The following is an 18,682-nucleotide window of genomic DNA, read 5'->3' as shown; positions in this document are numbered from 1 at the left end:
AACTGTACTGCACAAGCTCAGATATTTTATTTTCACATGATCCTTTCCAGTACAGTTCTAGCAACTATGGTGGATGCCGATGCGTCAACCAGGCCAGCAAAGTACCGCTCAACAGGTGTACAGATGGACGCTCGCTCTCTCTCTCCTCTCCTCAGGTGTTCTGTGTTGGTCTGTGGTGTCTGGATGAGTACTGGTACTACAGCGTGTTCACTCTCTTCATGCTGGTAGCCTTCGAAGCCTCTCTGGTACAACAGCAAATGAGGAACATGTCTGAGATACGACGCATGGGGAACAAACCCTACATGATCCAGGTGAACTACAGTATCTTTATCGGAAATTATCATGTCGTTTGATATTTGATGATATGATGCATGCACAGGTGCCTGTTCTTCTTGCTCAAGTGCAGATCAACAAGTTCTCACCAGAGCCTTGTTATTCTAGAGTTGTAGAACGAAGGCCCTGACTTCCATTATATACTAGCATCAGACTCATTTAACCAGGGGTTCCTAAGCTTTTTTGGGCTGAGACCCCATTTCGGGAAACTTTTTTTGTATGATGTAATGATGTAATCAACAGCCAATATTTACTTTTTATTTGGGTCTATGGCAAATAAGTCTGGCAGTACTTCAATCTGAGAGAAGTATGGTTTGAAGTGATTGAAATGCATCAGAAGATCATCAGCCAATAATTGTGTATGATCTCTGTAGAAAAGAACACCATCATTGCTTTCAATTATGATCATCTTTTCCCCCAGAATATCCCCCCCCAGTCTGATTTGGTGGCTGGTTCTGTCCACTCGGTTCTAACGAGTCATGCTTTTCTGCGTGGTAGAGGGAAATAGAAGACACATACTTGTTCCTGAGAGTCTTAGCTTGCAGGTCATAATAGCGTATAGCCCATATTGTTCACAAGTTAGAGCCACAATTGGGGGAAAGGGGGATACCGAGTCAGTTGTAAAATTGAATGCATTCAACTGAAATGTGTCTTCTGCATTTAACCCAACCCCTCTGAATCAGAGAGGTGTGCGGGGCTGCCTAAATCGACATCCACGTCATTGGCGGCCGGGGAACAGTGGGTTAACTGCCTTGATCAGGGGCAGAACGACAGATTTTTACCATGTCAGCTCGGGGATTCAATCCAGCAACCTTTCAGTTATAGCCTTTCGGTTACTGGCCCAACACTCCTACCCGCCAGGCTACCTGCCGCCCATGTAGGAGTCTTTCGATCCCTAGTTTGGGAAATGCTGAATTAACCAAATTATCGATTTGATCTGGATTCATATTGATCTGTCCGTGTCGTGTTCAGTAGGGCACACCGTGTAAAATGTTTTGAAACGGAATCAAACGTATTTGTGTGTTCTTATTATTGAACAAGTGTAGCTAGTACCTCCCTGTTTTACTCTGTGTCAAAACATTTTCTCCCTACTGAACAGGCCCCTGATATTTACACGTTTGTGCCCATGTTTCCCAACAGGTTTACCGCAACAGGAAGTGGAGGCCTGTGTCCAGTGATGAACTAGTCCCCGGGGACATCGTCTCAATAGGTAAGGTTCCATTGCTTGAAAGGCAGCCACGATTCTTCCTTTATTTAAAGGGGGAGATCAAGCTGATCCTAATTGTTATAGACCTATTTCTATTTTGCCCTGTATATCAAAAGTGTTGGAAAATCTTGTCAATAATTAACTGACTGGCTTTCTTGATGTCTATTATTCTCTCGGGTATGCAATCTGGTTTCCTCTCAGGTTACAGATGTGTCACTGCAACCTTAAAGGTCCTCAATGATGTCACCATTGCCCTTGATTCTAAGCAATGTTGTGCTGCTTTTTCTATTGACTTGGCCAAAGCTTTTGATACAGTAGACCATTCCATTCTTGTGGGCCGGCTAAGGAGTATTGGTGTCTCTGAGGTAGGGATGGGCGATATGGCCTAAAAGTAATATCTCTATTTTTTTTTTAGAGGTGTGGACGATTCACGATATATATCTCGATTTCTTGTTTTTCTCTAAACAAATTAAAAAAGGCCAAGACATAATTCTTAACTGAATTTTCTTTATTAAAATAAAAAATATACAAGGCCTCAAGGCCTATTTGTGCAAAACAAATGAACAACACAAATGAACAACACACACCCACACTTCTATTCTATTGTTTAGGAATGTTTGACCACTAGCTGTTTGAATATGTCATTTATATAATCATTTTGATTGAAATGTATTAATTTAGTTAATTTGTTGTTATAATTAAAACAGCCTGTGGTTATTTCCTATTCGATTGGCAGAATGACACCACTACTAACACATTAGCCTACAGCTGGCCTGAACATAACTTTTTTGAATGCACTTTAATTATCCAATGTCACACTTACCAATGGCGAGGTGATGCCTGTACCCAAAGTACTGCAGGCGGGTCCAGTTGTTCAATCGCAATGCTTTTATCATGTTGCTCCTGCTGTCAGTTGTCATGCACACCTGCCTGTCGTTTCTGTTCGCTGCAGCTAGCATCTGGAATGAGCTGCAACAAACACTTAAACTGGACAGTTTCATCTCTTCATTCAAAGACTCAATCATGGACACTCTTAATAATGACAGTTGCGGCTGCTTTGCGTGATGTATTTTTGTCTCTACCTTCTCGCCCTTTGTGCTGTTGTCTGTGCCCAATGATGTTTGTACGATGTTTTGTGCTGCTGCCATGTTGTTGTCATGTTGTGTTGCTACTATGTTGTGTTGTCATGTGCTGCTGCCATGCTATGTTGTCGTCTTAGGTCTCTCTTTATATAGTGTTGTGTTGTCTCTCTTGTCGTGATGTGTGTTTTTGTCCTGTATTTAATTTATTTTTATTTTTAATCCCAGCCCCCGTCCCCGCAGGAGGCCTTTTGGTAGGCCGTCATTGTAAATAAGAATTTGTTCTTAACTGACTTGCCTAGTTAAAGGTTGTGTGTGTGTGTGTGTGTGTGTGTGTGTGTGTGTGTGTGTGTATATATATATATATATATATGTGTGTGTGTGTGTATATATATGTATTTTGCAGGTTTTCCTACTTACAAAGCATGTAGAGGTCTGTATTTTTTATCATAGGTACACTTCAACTGTGAAAGACGGAATCTAAAACAAAAATCCAGAAAATCACGTTGTTTGATTTTTAAGTAATTCATTTGCATTTTATTACATGACATAAGTATTATTTATATATATATATATATATATATATATATATATACTTTGAACAGCTGTAACTGTTTTAATCATATTAAACACTAAGTATATATTTATTTTTTTCCTGAAGAAGCTCCATTCTGCTTTTTTTAAATTAAAGATATATGCATGCATGCACACACATAAATATATATATATATATATACACATATGTATATATACACATATGTATATGTATGTGTATATATATATATATTATATTATATATAATTATTATTATAATATATATTATATATATATTATATATTATATTATATATATTTCTGGATACACATATACACATATGGCTGAATAATTTTGCACGCCCAATTTTTCAGTTTTTGATTTGTTAAAAAAGTTTGAAATATCCAATAAATGTCGTTCCACTTCATAATTGTGTCCCACTTGTTGTTGATTCTTCACAAAAAAATACAGTTTTATATCTTTATGTTTGAAGCCTGAAATGTGGCAAAAGGTCGCAAAGTTCAAGGGGGCCGAATACTTTCGCAAGGCACTGTATATATATACATATGTGTATATATACATATATGTGTATATATATATATGTATATTTATGTGTGTGCATGCATATATATATATATATATATTCTTTTTTATTTTTTATTTTAAAAAAGCAGAATGGAGCTTCTTCAGGAAAAAAATAAATATATACTTAGTGTTTAATATGATTAAAACAGTTACAGCTGTTCAAAGTGTGAGGAAAGGTTCGTATATATGTGTGTGTGTGTGTGTGTGTGTGTGTGTGTGTGTATATATATATATATATATATATATATATATATATATATATGTGTTTTCTTTTAAAGTCTGTTAACCTTTCCCGTTCCAGTGCATTTCCTCCATCTAGAACCTGGCTCTTTCTCAAATCATCTTTCCTTAATTTCACACATCTTATGTCCTCGCCTCCTTATTAAAATGCATTGGAGAAAAAGGGGAGGAGAGGGACCTTGGACTTTGTCCTCGAATACTGTGGAGAAGGATGCGAGTAGATGAGATGTGAGGAATCGTGGAGAGACTAATTGAGATCGAGCCCCAGCCAGTTTGACACAGTGTGAGTATGACTTTGTCTTCCCCCCAGGATGCTCACACCAGGACAATTTAGTTCCGTATCTCCTCTGGAATAGCCTTCATTTCTCAGAACAAGAACAGACTGACGATTTTTGGAAGAAAGATCTTTGTTTCTGGCCATTTTGAGCCTGTAAATGAACCCACAAATGCTGATGCTCCAGATTCCATAAAAAATCTGCCGTTTCCAGCTACAAAAGTCATTTACAACATTAACAATGTCTACACTGTATTTCTGATCAATTTGGTGTTATTTTAATGGACAAAAAAAATATTTTCTTTAAAAAACAAGGACATTTTCTAAGTGACCCCAAACTTTTGAACAGTAGTGTATATATATATATATTTTTTTTTTTATATATATTTTTTTTTACCCCTTTTTCTCCCCAATTTTGTGATATCCAATTGATAGTTACAGTCTTGTCCCATTGCTGCAACTGCCTTACCGATATGGGAGAGGCGAAGGTCGAGAGCCATGCGTCCTCCAAAAACACGACCCTGCCAAGCCACACGCTTCTTGACACACTGCTCGCTTAACCTGGAAGCCAGCCGCACCAATGTGTCGGAGGAAACACCATCCAGCTGGCGACCGAAGTCAGCTTGCAGGTGCCCGGCCCACCCCAAGGAGTCTCTATTGCGCGATGGGATAATGAAATCCCGGCCGGCCAAACTCTCCCCTAACTCGAACCTGGGCCAATTGTGTGCCACCTCATGGGTCTCCCGGGCACGGCCGGCTGTGATCGAACCCGGGTCTGTAGTGATGCCCCAAGCACTGCGATGCATTGCCTTAGCCCACTGCGCCACTCGGGAGGCCCCAACAATGCAGAGTTAAAGATAAGATACAAAATTGTAAAATATAAATGATGACGAGGAAGAAATACACAGCGAATAACGAGAAAAATAACATGGCTATCTATATATAGGGAGTAGAAAGTAAAATGTATATATACAGGGAGTATCAGTATCCAGTTGATGTGCAGGGGTACTAGGTAATTGAGGTAGCCATGTACTGTACATATACAGTGCATTTGGAAAGTATTCAGACCTGAACTCAATTTCGAGTCTCATAGCAAAGGGTCTGAATAGTTATGTAAATAAGCTATTTCTGTAGTAAACCTTGTAAAACTCACGGACGATTAGTAAAGCTTAAACCAAGTTCATTCAACGGCATAAGACAAAAACATGGTTCCATCAGTGGTAGTATTAATACCCCAACCACTTAATACTACCACTCGTCCTTTTCTCAAAATATGACATCGTTGTTGCTAGGCAGGAAAGTATGTGATGCGGGCTATAAACTGTTCATTCTCCCTTAATGTGACCTGATCTGACCTCTGCCCCCTTCCACTAAACCACATCTCTCCATCCTTATAAGTGCCTGCCACGTGATTGCACTTCCTTTACTCAATACATTCCAAGCTTACAGGTAACCGGTATTCACTTCTGGTGTGGAAACTATTTTCAATATTTCAATAGGATACCTGATAATTAACAATACTTCAAGTTTGTAGTCAGAACTCATCAGTGGTGTTGATGAGGATTTTTATTAGTACATTTTAGAAGAAGTCTAATGTAACAAAATGTGGAAAAGGGTAAGGGGTCTGAATACTTTCCGAATGCATTGTAGGTAGGGGTAAAGTGACTAGGCAACAAGATAGATAATAGACAGTAGTAGTAGCAGCAGCATACACTAGTAGCAGCAGCATACACTACCGGTCAAAAGTTTTAGAACACCTACTCATTCAAGGGTTTTTCTTTATTTTTACTATTTTCTACAGTGTAGAATAACAGTGAAGACATCAAAACTATGAAATAACACAAATGGAATCATGTAGTAACACAAAGTGTTAAACAAATATATTTGAGATTCTTCAAATAGCCACCCTTTGCCTTGATTACAGCTTTGCACACTCTTGGTATTCTCTCAACCAGCTTCATGAGGTAGTCACCTGGAATGCATTTCAATTAACAGGTGTGCCTTGTTAATTTGTGGAATTTCTTAATGCTTTTGAGCCAATCAGTTGTGTTGTGACAAGGTAGGAGTGGTATACAGTGAGGGGGAAAAAGTATTTGATCCCCTGCTGATTTTGTACGTTTGCCCACTGACAAAGAAATGATCAGTCTATAATTTTAATGGTAGGTTTATTTCAACAGTGAGAGACAGAATAACAACAAAAATATCCAGAAAAACGTGTGTCAAAATTTGTATAAATTGATTAGCATTTTAATGAGGAAAATATGTATTTGACCCCCTCTCAATCAGAAAGATTTCTGGCTCCCAGGTGTCTTTCATACAGGTAACGAGCTGAAATTAGGAGCACACTCTTAAAGGGAGTGCTCCTAATCTCAGTTTCTTACCTGTATAAAAGACACCTGTCCACAGAAGCAATCAATCAATCAGATTCCAAACTCTCCACCGTGGCCAAGACCAAAGAGCTCTCCAAGGATGTCAGGGACAAGATTGTAGCTCTACACAAGGCTGGAATGGGCTACAAGACCATTGCCAAGCATCTTGGTGAGAAGGTGACAACAGTTGGTGCGATTATTCGCAAATGGAAGAAACACAAAAGAACTGTCAATCTCCCTCGGCCTGGGGCTTCATGCAAAATCTCACCTCGTGGAGTTGCAATGATCATGAGAACGGTGAGGAATCAGCCCAGAACGACACAGGATCTCAAGGCAGCTGGGACCATAGTCATCAAGAAAATAATTGGTAACACACTACGCCGTGAAGGACTGAAATCCTGCAGCGCCCGCAAGGTCCCCCTGCTCAGGAAAGCACATATACATGCCCGTCTGAAGTTTGCCAATGAACATCTGAATGATTCCGAGGACAACTGGGTGAAAGTGTTGTGGTCAGATGAGACCAAAATGGAGTTCTTTAGCATCAACTCAACTTGCTGTGTTTGGAGGAGGAGGAATGCTGCCTATGACCCCAAGAAACCATCCCCACTGTCAAACATGGAGGTGGAAACATTATGCTTTGTGCGTGTTTTTCTGCTAAGGGGACAGGACAACTTCACCGTATCAAAGGGACGATGGACGGGGCCATGTACCGTCAAATCTTGGGTGAAAACCTCCATCCCTCAGCCAGGGTATTGAAAATGGGTCGCGGATGGGTATTCCAGCATGACAATGACCCAAAACACACGGCCAAGGCAACAAAGGAGTGGCTCAAGAAAAAGCACAAGCACATTAAGGTCCTGGAGTGGCCTAGCCAGTCTCCAGACCTTAATCCCATAGAAAATCTGTGGAGGGAGCTGAAGGTTTGAGTTGCCAAATGTCAGCCTCGAAACCGTAATGACTTGGAGAAGATCTGCAAAGAGGAGTGGGACAAAATCCCTCCTCAGATGTGTGCAAACCTGGTGGCCAACTACAAGAAACATCTGACCTCTGTGATTGCCAACAAGGGTTTTGCCACCAAGTACTAAGTCATGTTTTGCAGAGGGGTCAAATACTTATTTCCCTCATTAAAATGCAAATCAATTTATAGCATTTTTGACATGCGTTTTTCAGGATTTTTTTGTTGATATTCTGTCTCTCACTGTTCAAATAAACCTACCAATAAAATAACAGACTGATTATTTCTTTGTCAGTGTGCAAACGTACAAAATCAGCAGGGGATCAAATACTTTTTTCCCTCACCTCACTGTACAGAAGATAGCCCTATACCGCCGTAGGGAAGGAAGACCCATAGTTACCTCTGCTGCAGAGGATAAGTTCATTAGAGTTACCAGCCTCAGAAATTGCAGCCCAAGTAAATGCTTCAGAGTTCAAGTAACAGACATATCTCAACATCAATTCTTCAGAGGAGACTGTGAATCAGGCCTTCATGGTCGAATTGCTTCAAAGAAACCACCACTGAAGGACACCAATAAGAAAAAGAGACTTGCTTGGGCCAAGAAACACGAGCAATGAATATTAGACTGGTGGAAATTTGTCCTTTGGTCTGGAGTCCAAATTGGAGATTTTTGGTTTCAACCCCCGTGTCTTTGTGATACGCGGTGTGGGTGAACGGATGATCTCCGCTTGTGTATTTCCCACCGTAAAGCATGGAGGAGGAGGTGTGGGGGTGCTTTGCTGGTGAGACTGTCATTGATTTATTTAGAATTCAAGGCACCCTTAACCAGCATGGCTACCACCGCATTCTGCAGCGATACACCATACCATCTGATTTAGTGGGACTATCATTTGTTTTTCAACAAGACAATGACCCAACACACCTCTAGGCTGTGTTTATTTTACCAAAAAGGAGAGTGATGGAGTGCTGCATGAGATGACCTGGCCTCCACAATCCCCTTACCTCAACCCAATTGAGATGGTTTGGGATGAGTCGGACCGCAGTGAAGGAAAAGCAGCCAACAAGTGCTCAGCATATGTGGGAACTCCAAGACTGTTGGAAAAGCATTCCAGGTGAAGCTGGTTGAGAGAATGCCAAGAGTGTGCAAAGCTGTCATCAATGCAAAGGGTGGCTATTTGTAGAATCTCAAAAACAAATCAAAATATATTTTATATAACACTTTTTTTGGTTACTACATGATTCCATATGTGTTATTTCATAGTTTTGACGTCTTCACTATTGTTCTACAATGTAGAAAATAGTCAAAATAAAGAAAAACCCTCGAATAAGTAAGTGTTCTTAAACTTTTGACCGGTAGTGTATGTGGTGAGTTTGAAAGTGTGTGTAATGTGTGTTTGGGCATATGTTGTGTTGGTGTAAGTATGTGTGAGTGTGTGGGTAGAGTCCAGTGTATGTGCTTTGTCAGTGCAAGAGTTAGTGCAAAAAAGGGTCAATGCAGGTAGTCCGGGTAGCCATTTTGAATAGCTATTTAGCAGTCTTTTTTTAGAAGTCTTATGGTTTGAGAGTAGAAGCTTTTCAGGGCCCTGTTGGTTATAGACTGTGCGGTAGTAGAGAGAACAGTCTATGGCTTGATTCTTTGACAGTTTTGGGCCTTCCTCTGACACCGCTTGGTATAGAGGTCCTGGATGGCAGGGAGCCCGGCCCCAGTTATGTAATGGGGCATATGCACTACCTCTAGCGCCTTGCTGTCTGATGCCAAGCAGTTGCAATACCAAGCAGTGATGCAGCCAGTCAAGATGCTCTCGATGGTTTAGCTGTATAACTTTGTATTTATTTTGTATTTTATTTTCCAAAACATTTTTTTACCCCGTTTTCTCCCCAATTTCATGGTCTCAAATTGTTTAATAGCTACTATCTTATCTCATCGCTACAACTCCAGTACGGGCTCGGGAGAGACAAAGGTTGAAAGTCATGCGTCCTCCGATACACAACCCAACCAAGCCGCACTGCTTCTGAACACAGCGCGCATCCAACCCGGAAGCCAGCCGCACCAATGTGTCGGGGGAAACACCGTGCACCTGGCAACCTTGGTTAGCGCGCACTGCGCCCGGCCCGCGTCAGGAGTCGCTGGTGCGCGATGATTTGGCCCATGCCAAATCTTTTCAGCTCCTGAGGGGGAGGAGACGTTGTTGTGCCCTCTTCATGACTGTGTTGGTGTGTTTGGACCATGGTATATGTATCCTTAGTGATGTGGACACCGAGGAACTCTCAACCCGCTCTACTACAGCCCTGTCGATGTGAACGGGTGTGTGCTTGGTCCTCCGTTTCCTGTAGTCCACGATCAGCTCCTTTTGTCTTACTGACTTTGAGGGAGAACTTGTTGTCCTGGCACCACACTGCCAGGTCTCTGACCTCCTCTCTATAGGCTGTCTCATCGTCGTCGGTGATAAGGCATACCACCGTCGTGTCGTCTGGAAAACTTAATGTGTAAACAGTCAGTACATGAGGGGACTAAGCATGCACCCCTGAGGGGCCCCCATGTTGAGGGTCAGCATGGCTGATGTGTTGTCGCCTACCCTCACCACCTGGCGGCGGCCCGTCAGGAAGTCCAGGATCCAGTTGCAGAGGGAGGTGTTCAGTCCCAGGGACCTTAGCTTAGTGATGAGCTTTGAGGATACCATGGTGCTGAACGCTGAGCTGTAGTCAATGAACAGCATTCTCACGTTGGTTTGACACAGTATATATCTGTCTTTCTCTTCCCCCCAGGCCGCTCTCCCCAGGAGAACTTGGTTCCATGTGACGTGCTGCTGCTTAGAGGGCGCTGCATCGTGGACGAGGCCATGCTGACGGGAGAGTCAGTTCCTCAGATGAAGGTCAGACATACGGGAAGCCTGTCCTATACTAGATAACAACCATGTAAAACAATGCAGTCTATCTGGACAATATACAGTGCCTCCGGAAAGTATTCAGACTTTTTCCACATTTTGTTGCGTTACACAGCCTTATTCTAAAATTGATGTAAATTGTTTTTTTCCTCATCAATCTACACACAATACCCCATAATTACAATGCAAAAACAGGCTTTTAGAAATTTTAGCAAATTTATTAAAAATACAATAAATATCACATTTGCATAAGTATTCAGACCCATTACTCAGTACTTCAAGTATTCTTGGGTATGATGCTACATGCTTGGCACACCTGTATTTGGGGAGTTTCTCCCATTCTTCTTTGCTGATCCTCTCAAGCTCAGGTTGAATAAGCTCAGGTTGAATAGCGTTGCTGCACAGCTATTTTCAGGTCTCTCCAGAGATGTTCGATTGGGTTCAAGTCCAGGCTCTTGCTGGGCCACTCAACGACATTCAGGGACTTGTCTCGAAGCCACTCCTGCATTGTCTTGGCAGTGTGCTAAGGGTTGTTGTCCTGTTGGATGGTGAACCTTCGCCCCAGTCTGAGGTCTTGAGTGCTCCAGAGCGCTCTTCGTCAAGGATCTCTCTGTATTTTGCTCTGTTCATCTTTACCTCGATCCTGACTAGTCTCCCAGTCCCTGCTGCTGAAAAACATCCCCACAGCATGATGCTGCCACCACCATGCTTCACCGTAGGGATGGTGCCAGGTTTCCTCCAGACGTGACATTTGGCATTCAGGCTAAAGAGTTCAATCTTCGTTTCATCAGACCAGAGAATCTTGTTTCTCATGGTCTGAGAGTCTTAAGGTGCCTTTTAGCATACTCCAAACATGCTGTCAAGTGCCTTTTACTGAGGAGTGGCTTCTGTCTGGTCACTCTACCATAAAGGCCTGATTGTTGGAGTGCTACAGAGATGGTTGTCCTTCTGGAAGGTTCTCCCATCTCCACAGAGGAACTTTAGAGCTCTGTCAGTGACCATCCGGTTCTTGGCCACCTCCCTGACTAAGGCCCTTCTCCCCCGATTGCTCAGTTTGGCTGGCCGGCCAGCTCTTGGAAGAGTCCTGGTGGTTCCAAACTTCTTCTATTTAAGAATGATGGAGGCCACTATGTTCTTGGGGACCTTCAATGCTGCAGAAATGTTTTGGTACCCTTTCCTAGATCTGTGCCTCGGCACAATCAGAGCTCTACGGACAATTCCTTCGACCTCATAGCTTGGTTTTTGCTCTGACATGCACTGTCAGTTTTGGGACCTTATATAGACAGGTGTGTGCCTTTCCAAATCATGTCCAAGCAATTGAATTTGGTGGACTCCAATCAAGTTGTAGAAACTTCTCAAGGATGATCACTGTAGATTGTCAAAACAATGGGAATGTTACTATATATCATTCATAAAGACTTCATAAGCATAGAATATCAAAGATGCTCCACAAATCATTTAGCAAAATCATATGCTTTCTAAATCATAGGCTCTATTTATCCTTTAAAATACGTTTTTAATTTGATGTTCCACCATGTTGTGTGTTTAGGAGCCGGTGGAGGATCTGGACCCAGAGAGGGTATTGGACCTCCAGGGTGATGCCCGCCTCCACATAATCTCTGGTGGGACCAAGGTGGTGCAGCACAGCCCCCCGCTCCGTGCCACTGTAGGACTCAAACGTCAGTTCCTACCTACTGTTTAGTATATTATTCACTTATAAGGCAGAAATGTCCTGAATTTTTTGCACTTTGAGATTAACAGTTCTAATTATAAAGCACTTTAAATCTATATTTAGTTATCCCTTATCAATATAAAAACAAATCTATATTTTAGATCAGTTATGTTTCAACTGTCATCTCCCTCAGCCTCAGAATAGATGGATTGAATCTGCCCTTGTATCTATCTTGTCTCACTAAGAGCAAATTATAATAGTTTGTTTTTCTTCTTTTTCATTTTTCTGCAGCTGTGGACAATGGCTGTGTGGCTTATGTGTTGAGAACCGGATTCTATACCTCTCAGGTGAGGGGCTGCTGCCCTTGACTACCGAACTTGTCCAATAAGAACCACTTGTTTTCATTTTCTGTTGCAAAATGTTTTGCTACGGTGTTCAGTAATGAATACAACCCTGGTGTTGTTAACCACGCCTGTCTACAGGGTAAACTGCTGAGGACCATCTTGTTTGGAGTGAAGAGGGTGACAGCCAACAACTTGGAAACATTCATCTTCATCCTCTTCCTCCTGGTGTTTGCCATTGCTGCTGCTGGCTATGTGTGTGTGGAAGGTGAGGGATGCAGTGAAAAACGCAATGAAATCAATCAATTAAATGTGTTTTATAAAGCCCTTTTTACTTCAACAGTTGTCACAAAGTTCTTCACAGATACCCATTCTAAAACCCCATGGAACAAGCAATGCAGAGGCAATGCAAAGTACAGTTGGTCCTACTTAGAGCATTTCTCCATTATACAGTTGTTTATATCTTGGCGGTAGTTTATTAGCCAAGAGACAATTTAAGGAGATAATATTTTATTAAATTAACATTTTTGCTGAACATTGACAGTCTTGCCGAAGGGCCCTATTCACAAAAAAAACTAAAACATGACCTATTAAACACAAATTCCTCCTTTATAAAATGTTATAAAACAAGTTGTTGAAATAGGCCCTGAGGTCAGGAGAGAGCTGCAGTTTTTTCCTGATTACATGCAGTATAACTGTATTTTTTCTTATTATTAATAATAATAACAATATATGCCATTTAGCAGATGCTTTTATCCAAAGCAACTTACAGGCATGTGTGCAAACATACTGCATAGCTTTCTCTGTGTGAGTAACTATTACGAAAAACTCAGCAAAAAAAGAAACGTCCCTTTTTCAGGACCCTGTCTTTCAAAGATCATTCGTAAAAATCCAAATAACTTCACAGATCTTCATTGTAAAGGGTTTAAACAACGGTTTCCCATGCTTGTTCATTGAACCAGAAACAATTAATGAACATGCACCTGTAGAACAGTCATTAAGACATTAACAGTTTACAGACGGTAGGCAATTAAGGTCACAGTTATGAAAACTTAGGACACTAAAGAGGCCTTTCTACGGACTCTGAAAAGCACCAAAAGAAAAAAGACAGCACTACAGGGAGACAAGACGGACAGCTGATCGTCCTCGCAGTGGCAGATACCCAGGGTCCCTGCTCATCTGCGTGAACGTGCCTTAGTCATGCTGCTAGGAGGCATGAGGACTGCAGATGTGGCCAGGGCAATAAATTGCAATGTTAGTACTGTGAGACGTCTAAGACCGCGCTACAGGGAGATAGGACGGACAGCTGATCGTCCTCGCCGTGGCAGACCACGTTTAACAACACTTGCAAAGGATCGGTACATCCGAACATCATACCTGCTGAACAGGTACAGGATGGCAACAACAACTGCCCGAGTTACACAAGGAACGTACAATCCCTCCATCAGTGCTCAGACTGTCTACAATAGGCTGAGAGAGGCTGGACTGCGGGGTTGTAGGCCTGTTGTAAAGGCAGGTCCTCACCAGACATCACCGGCAACAACGTTGCCTATGGGCACAAACCTACTGTCGCTGGACCAGACAGGACTGGCAAAAAGTGCTCTTCACTGATGGTTTTGTCTTACCAGGGGTGATGGTCGCATTCGCGTTTATCGTCGACGGAATGAGCATAACACCGAGGCCTGTACTCTAGAGCTGGATCGATTTGGAGGTGGAGGGTCCGTCATAGTCTGGGGGCGGTGTGTCACAGTATTATCGGACTGAGCTTGTTGTTATTGCAGGCAATCTCAACGTTGTACGTTACAGGGAAGACATCCTCCTCCCTCATGTGGTACTGCAGGCTCATCCTGACATGACCCTCCAGCATGACAATGCCACCAGCCATACTGCTCGTTCTGTGCGTGATTTCCTGCAAGACATGAATGTCAGTGTTCTGCCATGGCCAGCGAAGAGCCCGGATATCAATCCCATTGAGCACATCTGGGACCTGTTGGATCGGAGGGTGAGGGCTAAGGCCATTCCCCCCAGAAATGTCCAGGGACCTTGGTGGAAGAGTGGGGTAACATCTCACAGCAAGAACTGGCAAATCTAGTACAGTCCATGAGGAGGAGATGCACTGCCGTACTTAATGCAGCTGGTGGCCACACCAGATACTGACTGTTGCTTTTGATTTTGAACACCCCTTTGTTTAAGAACACATAATTCCATTTATGTTAGTCACATGTCTGTGGAACTTGATCAGTTTGTCTCAGTTGTTGAATCTTATGTTCATACAAATATTTACACATGTTAAGTTTGCTGAAAATATACGCAGTAGACAGTGAGAGGACGTTTCTTTTTTTTGCTGAGTTTAGTTGTGTAACTGTCTCTGTGTGCTCTCCCCTGCAGGAACTAAGGACCCTAGCAGGAACCGGTATAAGTTGTTCCTGGAGTGTACTCTCATCCTGACCTCCGTGGTTCCACCTGAGCTCCCTATAGAATTGTCTCTTGCAGTCAACACATCCCTCATCGCTCTGGCCAAGCTCTGTGAGTCAGCAGTGTGTGTGTGGTAGGCGGGGTGGTATGTGGATGTATGTGTATGTGTGTATGTGTATGTGTGGCATAGTAATGTTTGTAGTACTTAATGATGCCAGTCTACCTCGCTGTTCTGCTATTTGACTCACCCCTTTCTTTCTTCTCCCTTGCTTAGATGTGTTCTGCACTGAGCCCTTCAGGATCCCATTTGCCAGTGGAAACGCATCGGGTGGTTGCTACTTGTCACTCACTGGTTACCCTTGACGACGGACAGCTGGTAGGCGACCCCCTGGAGAAGGCCATGCTCACTGCTGCTGACTGGACCCTCACTAAAGGTGTGTGTGTGTGTGTGTGTGTGTGTGTGTGTGTGCGTGCGTGCGTGCGTGCGTGCGTGCGTGCGTGCGTACCTCAGGATTTCTGCTCTGTCTCCTCTTTGTACACCAGAAGTGAGAGTGTGTGTGTGTCTCCATATGTTTGCATCATCTCTACCCTTCTGTCCCTCTTTCTCTGTGTGGTGTAGATGAAAAGGTGTTTGCTCGCGGTATAAAGACCCCAGGCCTGAAGATCCACCTGCGGTTCCACTTTGCCAGTGCTTTGAAGAGGATGTCCGTCCTCGCCTCCTATGAGAAGCTGGGCTCCACTGACCTCTGCTTTGTCTCCACTGTCAAAGGAGCTCCAGAGACACTCAGGGACATGGTAAAAATCATTGTTTTAAATAGAATACTAACATTTTAAATGTATAATTGAATATACAGTTGAAGTCAGAAGTTTACATACACCTTACCCAAATACATTTAAACTCAGTTTTTCACAATTCTTGACATTTAATCCTAGTAAAAATTCCCTGTTTTAGGTCATTTAGGATCACCACTTTATTTTAAGAATGTGAAATGTCAGAATAATAATAGAGAGGATGATTTATTTTATCACATTCCCAGTGGGTCAGAAGTTTACATTCACTCAATTAGTATTTGGTAGCATTGCCTTTAAATTGTTTAACCTGGGTCAAACGTTTCAGGTAGCCTTCCACAAGCTTCCCGCAATAAGTTGGGAGAATTTTGTCCCATTCCTCCCGACATAGCTGATGTAACTGAGTCAGGTTTTTAGGCCTTCTTGCTCACACACGCTTTTTCAGTTCTGCCCACAAATGTTCTATAGGATTTAGGTCAGGGCTTTGTGATGGCCACTCTAATACCTTGACTTTGTTGTCCTTAAGTCATTTTGCCACAACTTTGGAATATAGGTCGACCGATTATGATTTTTCAACACCAATTATTGGAGGACCAAAAAAGCCAATACCGATTAATCGAACAATTTTTATTTTTAATTTAAATTTTTTGTAATAATGACAATTACAGCAATACTGAATGAACACTTATTTGAACTTAATATAATACATCAATAAAATCAAAATCAAATCAAATAAATAATGAAACATGTTCAATTTGGTTTAAATAATGCAAAATCAAAGTGTTGGAGAAGAAAGTAAAAGTGCAATATGTGCCATGTAAGAAAGCTAACGTTTAAATTCCTTGCTCCTAACATGAGAACATATGAAAGCTGGTGGTTCCTTTTAACATGAGTCTTCAATATTCCCAGGTAAGAAGTTTTAGGTTGTAGTTATTATAGGAATTGTAGGACTATTTCTCTCTATACGATTTGTATTTCATTAACCTTTAACTATTGGATGTTCTTATAGGCACTTTAGTATTGCCAGTGTAACAGTATAGCTTCCGTTCCTCTCCTCGCCCCTACCTGGGCTCGAACCAGGAACACATCGACAACAGCCACCCTCGAAGCAGCGTTACCCATGCAGAGCAAGGGGAACAACTACTCCAACTCTCAGAGCGAGTGACGTTTGAAACGCTATGAGCGCACACCCCGCTAACTAGCTAGCCATTTCACATCGGTTACACCAGCCTCATCTCGGGAGTTGATAGGCATAAACAGCGCAATGCTTGAAGCACAGCGAAGAGCTGCTGTCAAAACGCACGAAAGTGCTGTTTGAATGAATGTTTACGAGCCTGCTGGTGCCTACCACCGCTCAGTCAGACTGCTCTATCAAATCATAGACTTAATTATAACATAATAACACACAGAACTACGAGCCCCAGGTCATTAATATGATGGAATCCGGAAACTATCATCTCGAAAACAAGACTTTTATTCTTTCAGTGAAATACGGAACCGTTCCGTATTTTATCCAACGGGTGGCATCCATAAGTCTAAATATTCCTGTTACATTGCACAATCTTGTGCAATGTTATAATTACATAAAATTCTGGCAAATTAGTTCGCAACGAGCCAGGCGCCCCAAACTGTTGCATATACCCTGACTGCGTGCAATGAACGCAAGAGAATTTACACAATTTCACCTGGTTAATATTGCTTGCTAACCTGGACTTCTTTTAGCTAAATATGCAGGTTTAAAAATATATACTTCTCTGTTTTGATTTCAAGAAAGGCATTGATGTTTATGGTTAGGTACAGTCGTGCAACGATTGTGCTTTTTTTTGCAAATGCGCTTTTGTTAAATCATCCCCCGTTTGGCGAAGTTGGCTGTCTTTGTTAGAAAGAAATAGTCTTCACACAGTTTGCAATGAGCTAGGTGGCCCAAACTACTGCATATACCCTGACTCTGTTGCAAGAGAAGTGACACCATTTTTCCTAGTTAAAATATATTCATGTTAGCAGGCAATATTAACTAAATTTGCAAGTATAAAAATATATACTTGTTTATTGATTTTAAGAAAAGCATTGATGTTTATGGTTAGGTACACACACAGTCCTTTTTCGCGAATGCCACCACATCGATTATATGCAACGCAGGACACTCTGGATAAACTAGTAATATCATCAACCATGTGTAGTTAACTAGTGATTATGATTGATTGATTGTTTTTTATAAGATAAGTTTAATGCTAGCTAGCAACTTACCTTGGCTTTTTACTGCATTCGCGTAACAGGCAGGCTCCTCGTGGAGTGCAATATAATCAGGTGGTTAGAGCGTTGGACAAGTTAACCGTAAGGTTGCAAGATTGAGTCCCTGAGCTGACAAGGTAAAAATCTGTAGTTCTGCCCATGAACAAGGCAGTTAACCCACCGTTCCTAGGACGTCATTGGACGTCTTATGGCTGAGATCCCGTTACCGGGAGCAATATAACAACATCCAGTGAAAGTACAGGGCGCCATGTTCAAAAGAACAGAAATCTCATAACTAAAATTCCTCAAACATACATGTATTTTATATCGTTTTCAAGGTAGTCTTGTTGTTAATCCCACCACAGTGTCCGATTTCAAATAGGATTTACGGGGAAAGCACCACAAACTATTATGTTAGGTCACCAACAACTCACTAAAATACACAGCCAATTTTACCAGCCAAAGCGAGAGAGAAAAAGCACAAATTGAGATAAAATTAATTACTAACCTTTGATAATCTTCATCAGATGACACTCATAGGACTTTGTTACACAATACATGCATGTTTTGTTTGATAAAGTTCAAATTTATATCAGAAATTCTAAGTTTACGTTGGCGCGTTAGATTCACTAGTTACAAAGAAATCCAGTGATTTTGCATAGCCACATCATTGAACATAAATACTCATCATAAATGTAGATGATAATACAAGTTATACACATGGAATTATAGGTATACCTCTCCTTAATGCAACCGCTGTATCAGATTTCAA

The 18,682-nt window shown here is 41.8% G+C and overlaps 1 pseudogene; it reads left to right on the top strand.

Annotated features, from left to right (window-relative positions):
• LOC139364558 (endoplasmic reticulum transmembrane helix translocase-like) overlaps window positions 1-18,682 on the top strand; it is a 40,535-nt pseudogene that overhangs the window by 1,543 nt on the left and 20,310 nt on the right.

Source organism: Oncorhynchus clarkii, chromosome 13, assembly GCF_045791955.1.
Source record: "Oncorhynchus clarkii lewisi isolate Uvic-CL-2024 chromosome 13, UVic_Ocla_1.0, whole genome shotgun sequence".
NCBI lineage: Eukaryota > Metazoa > Chordata > Actinopteri > Salmoniformes > Salmonidae > Oncorhynchus > Oncorhynchus clarkii.
The sequence above is the reverse complement of the archived record's forward strand: the minus strand, read 5'-3'. Positions and strand labels throughout refer to the sequence as shown.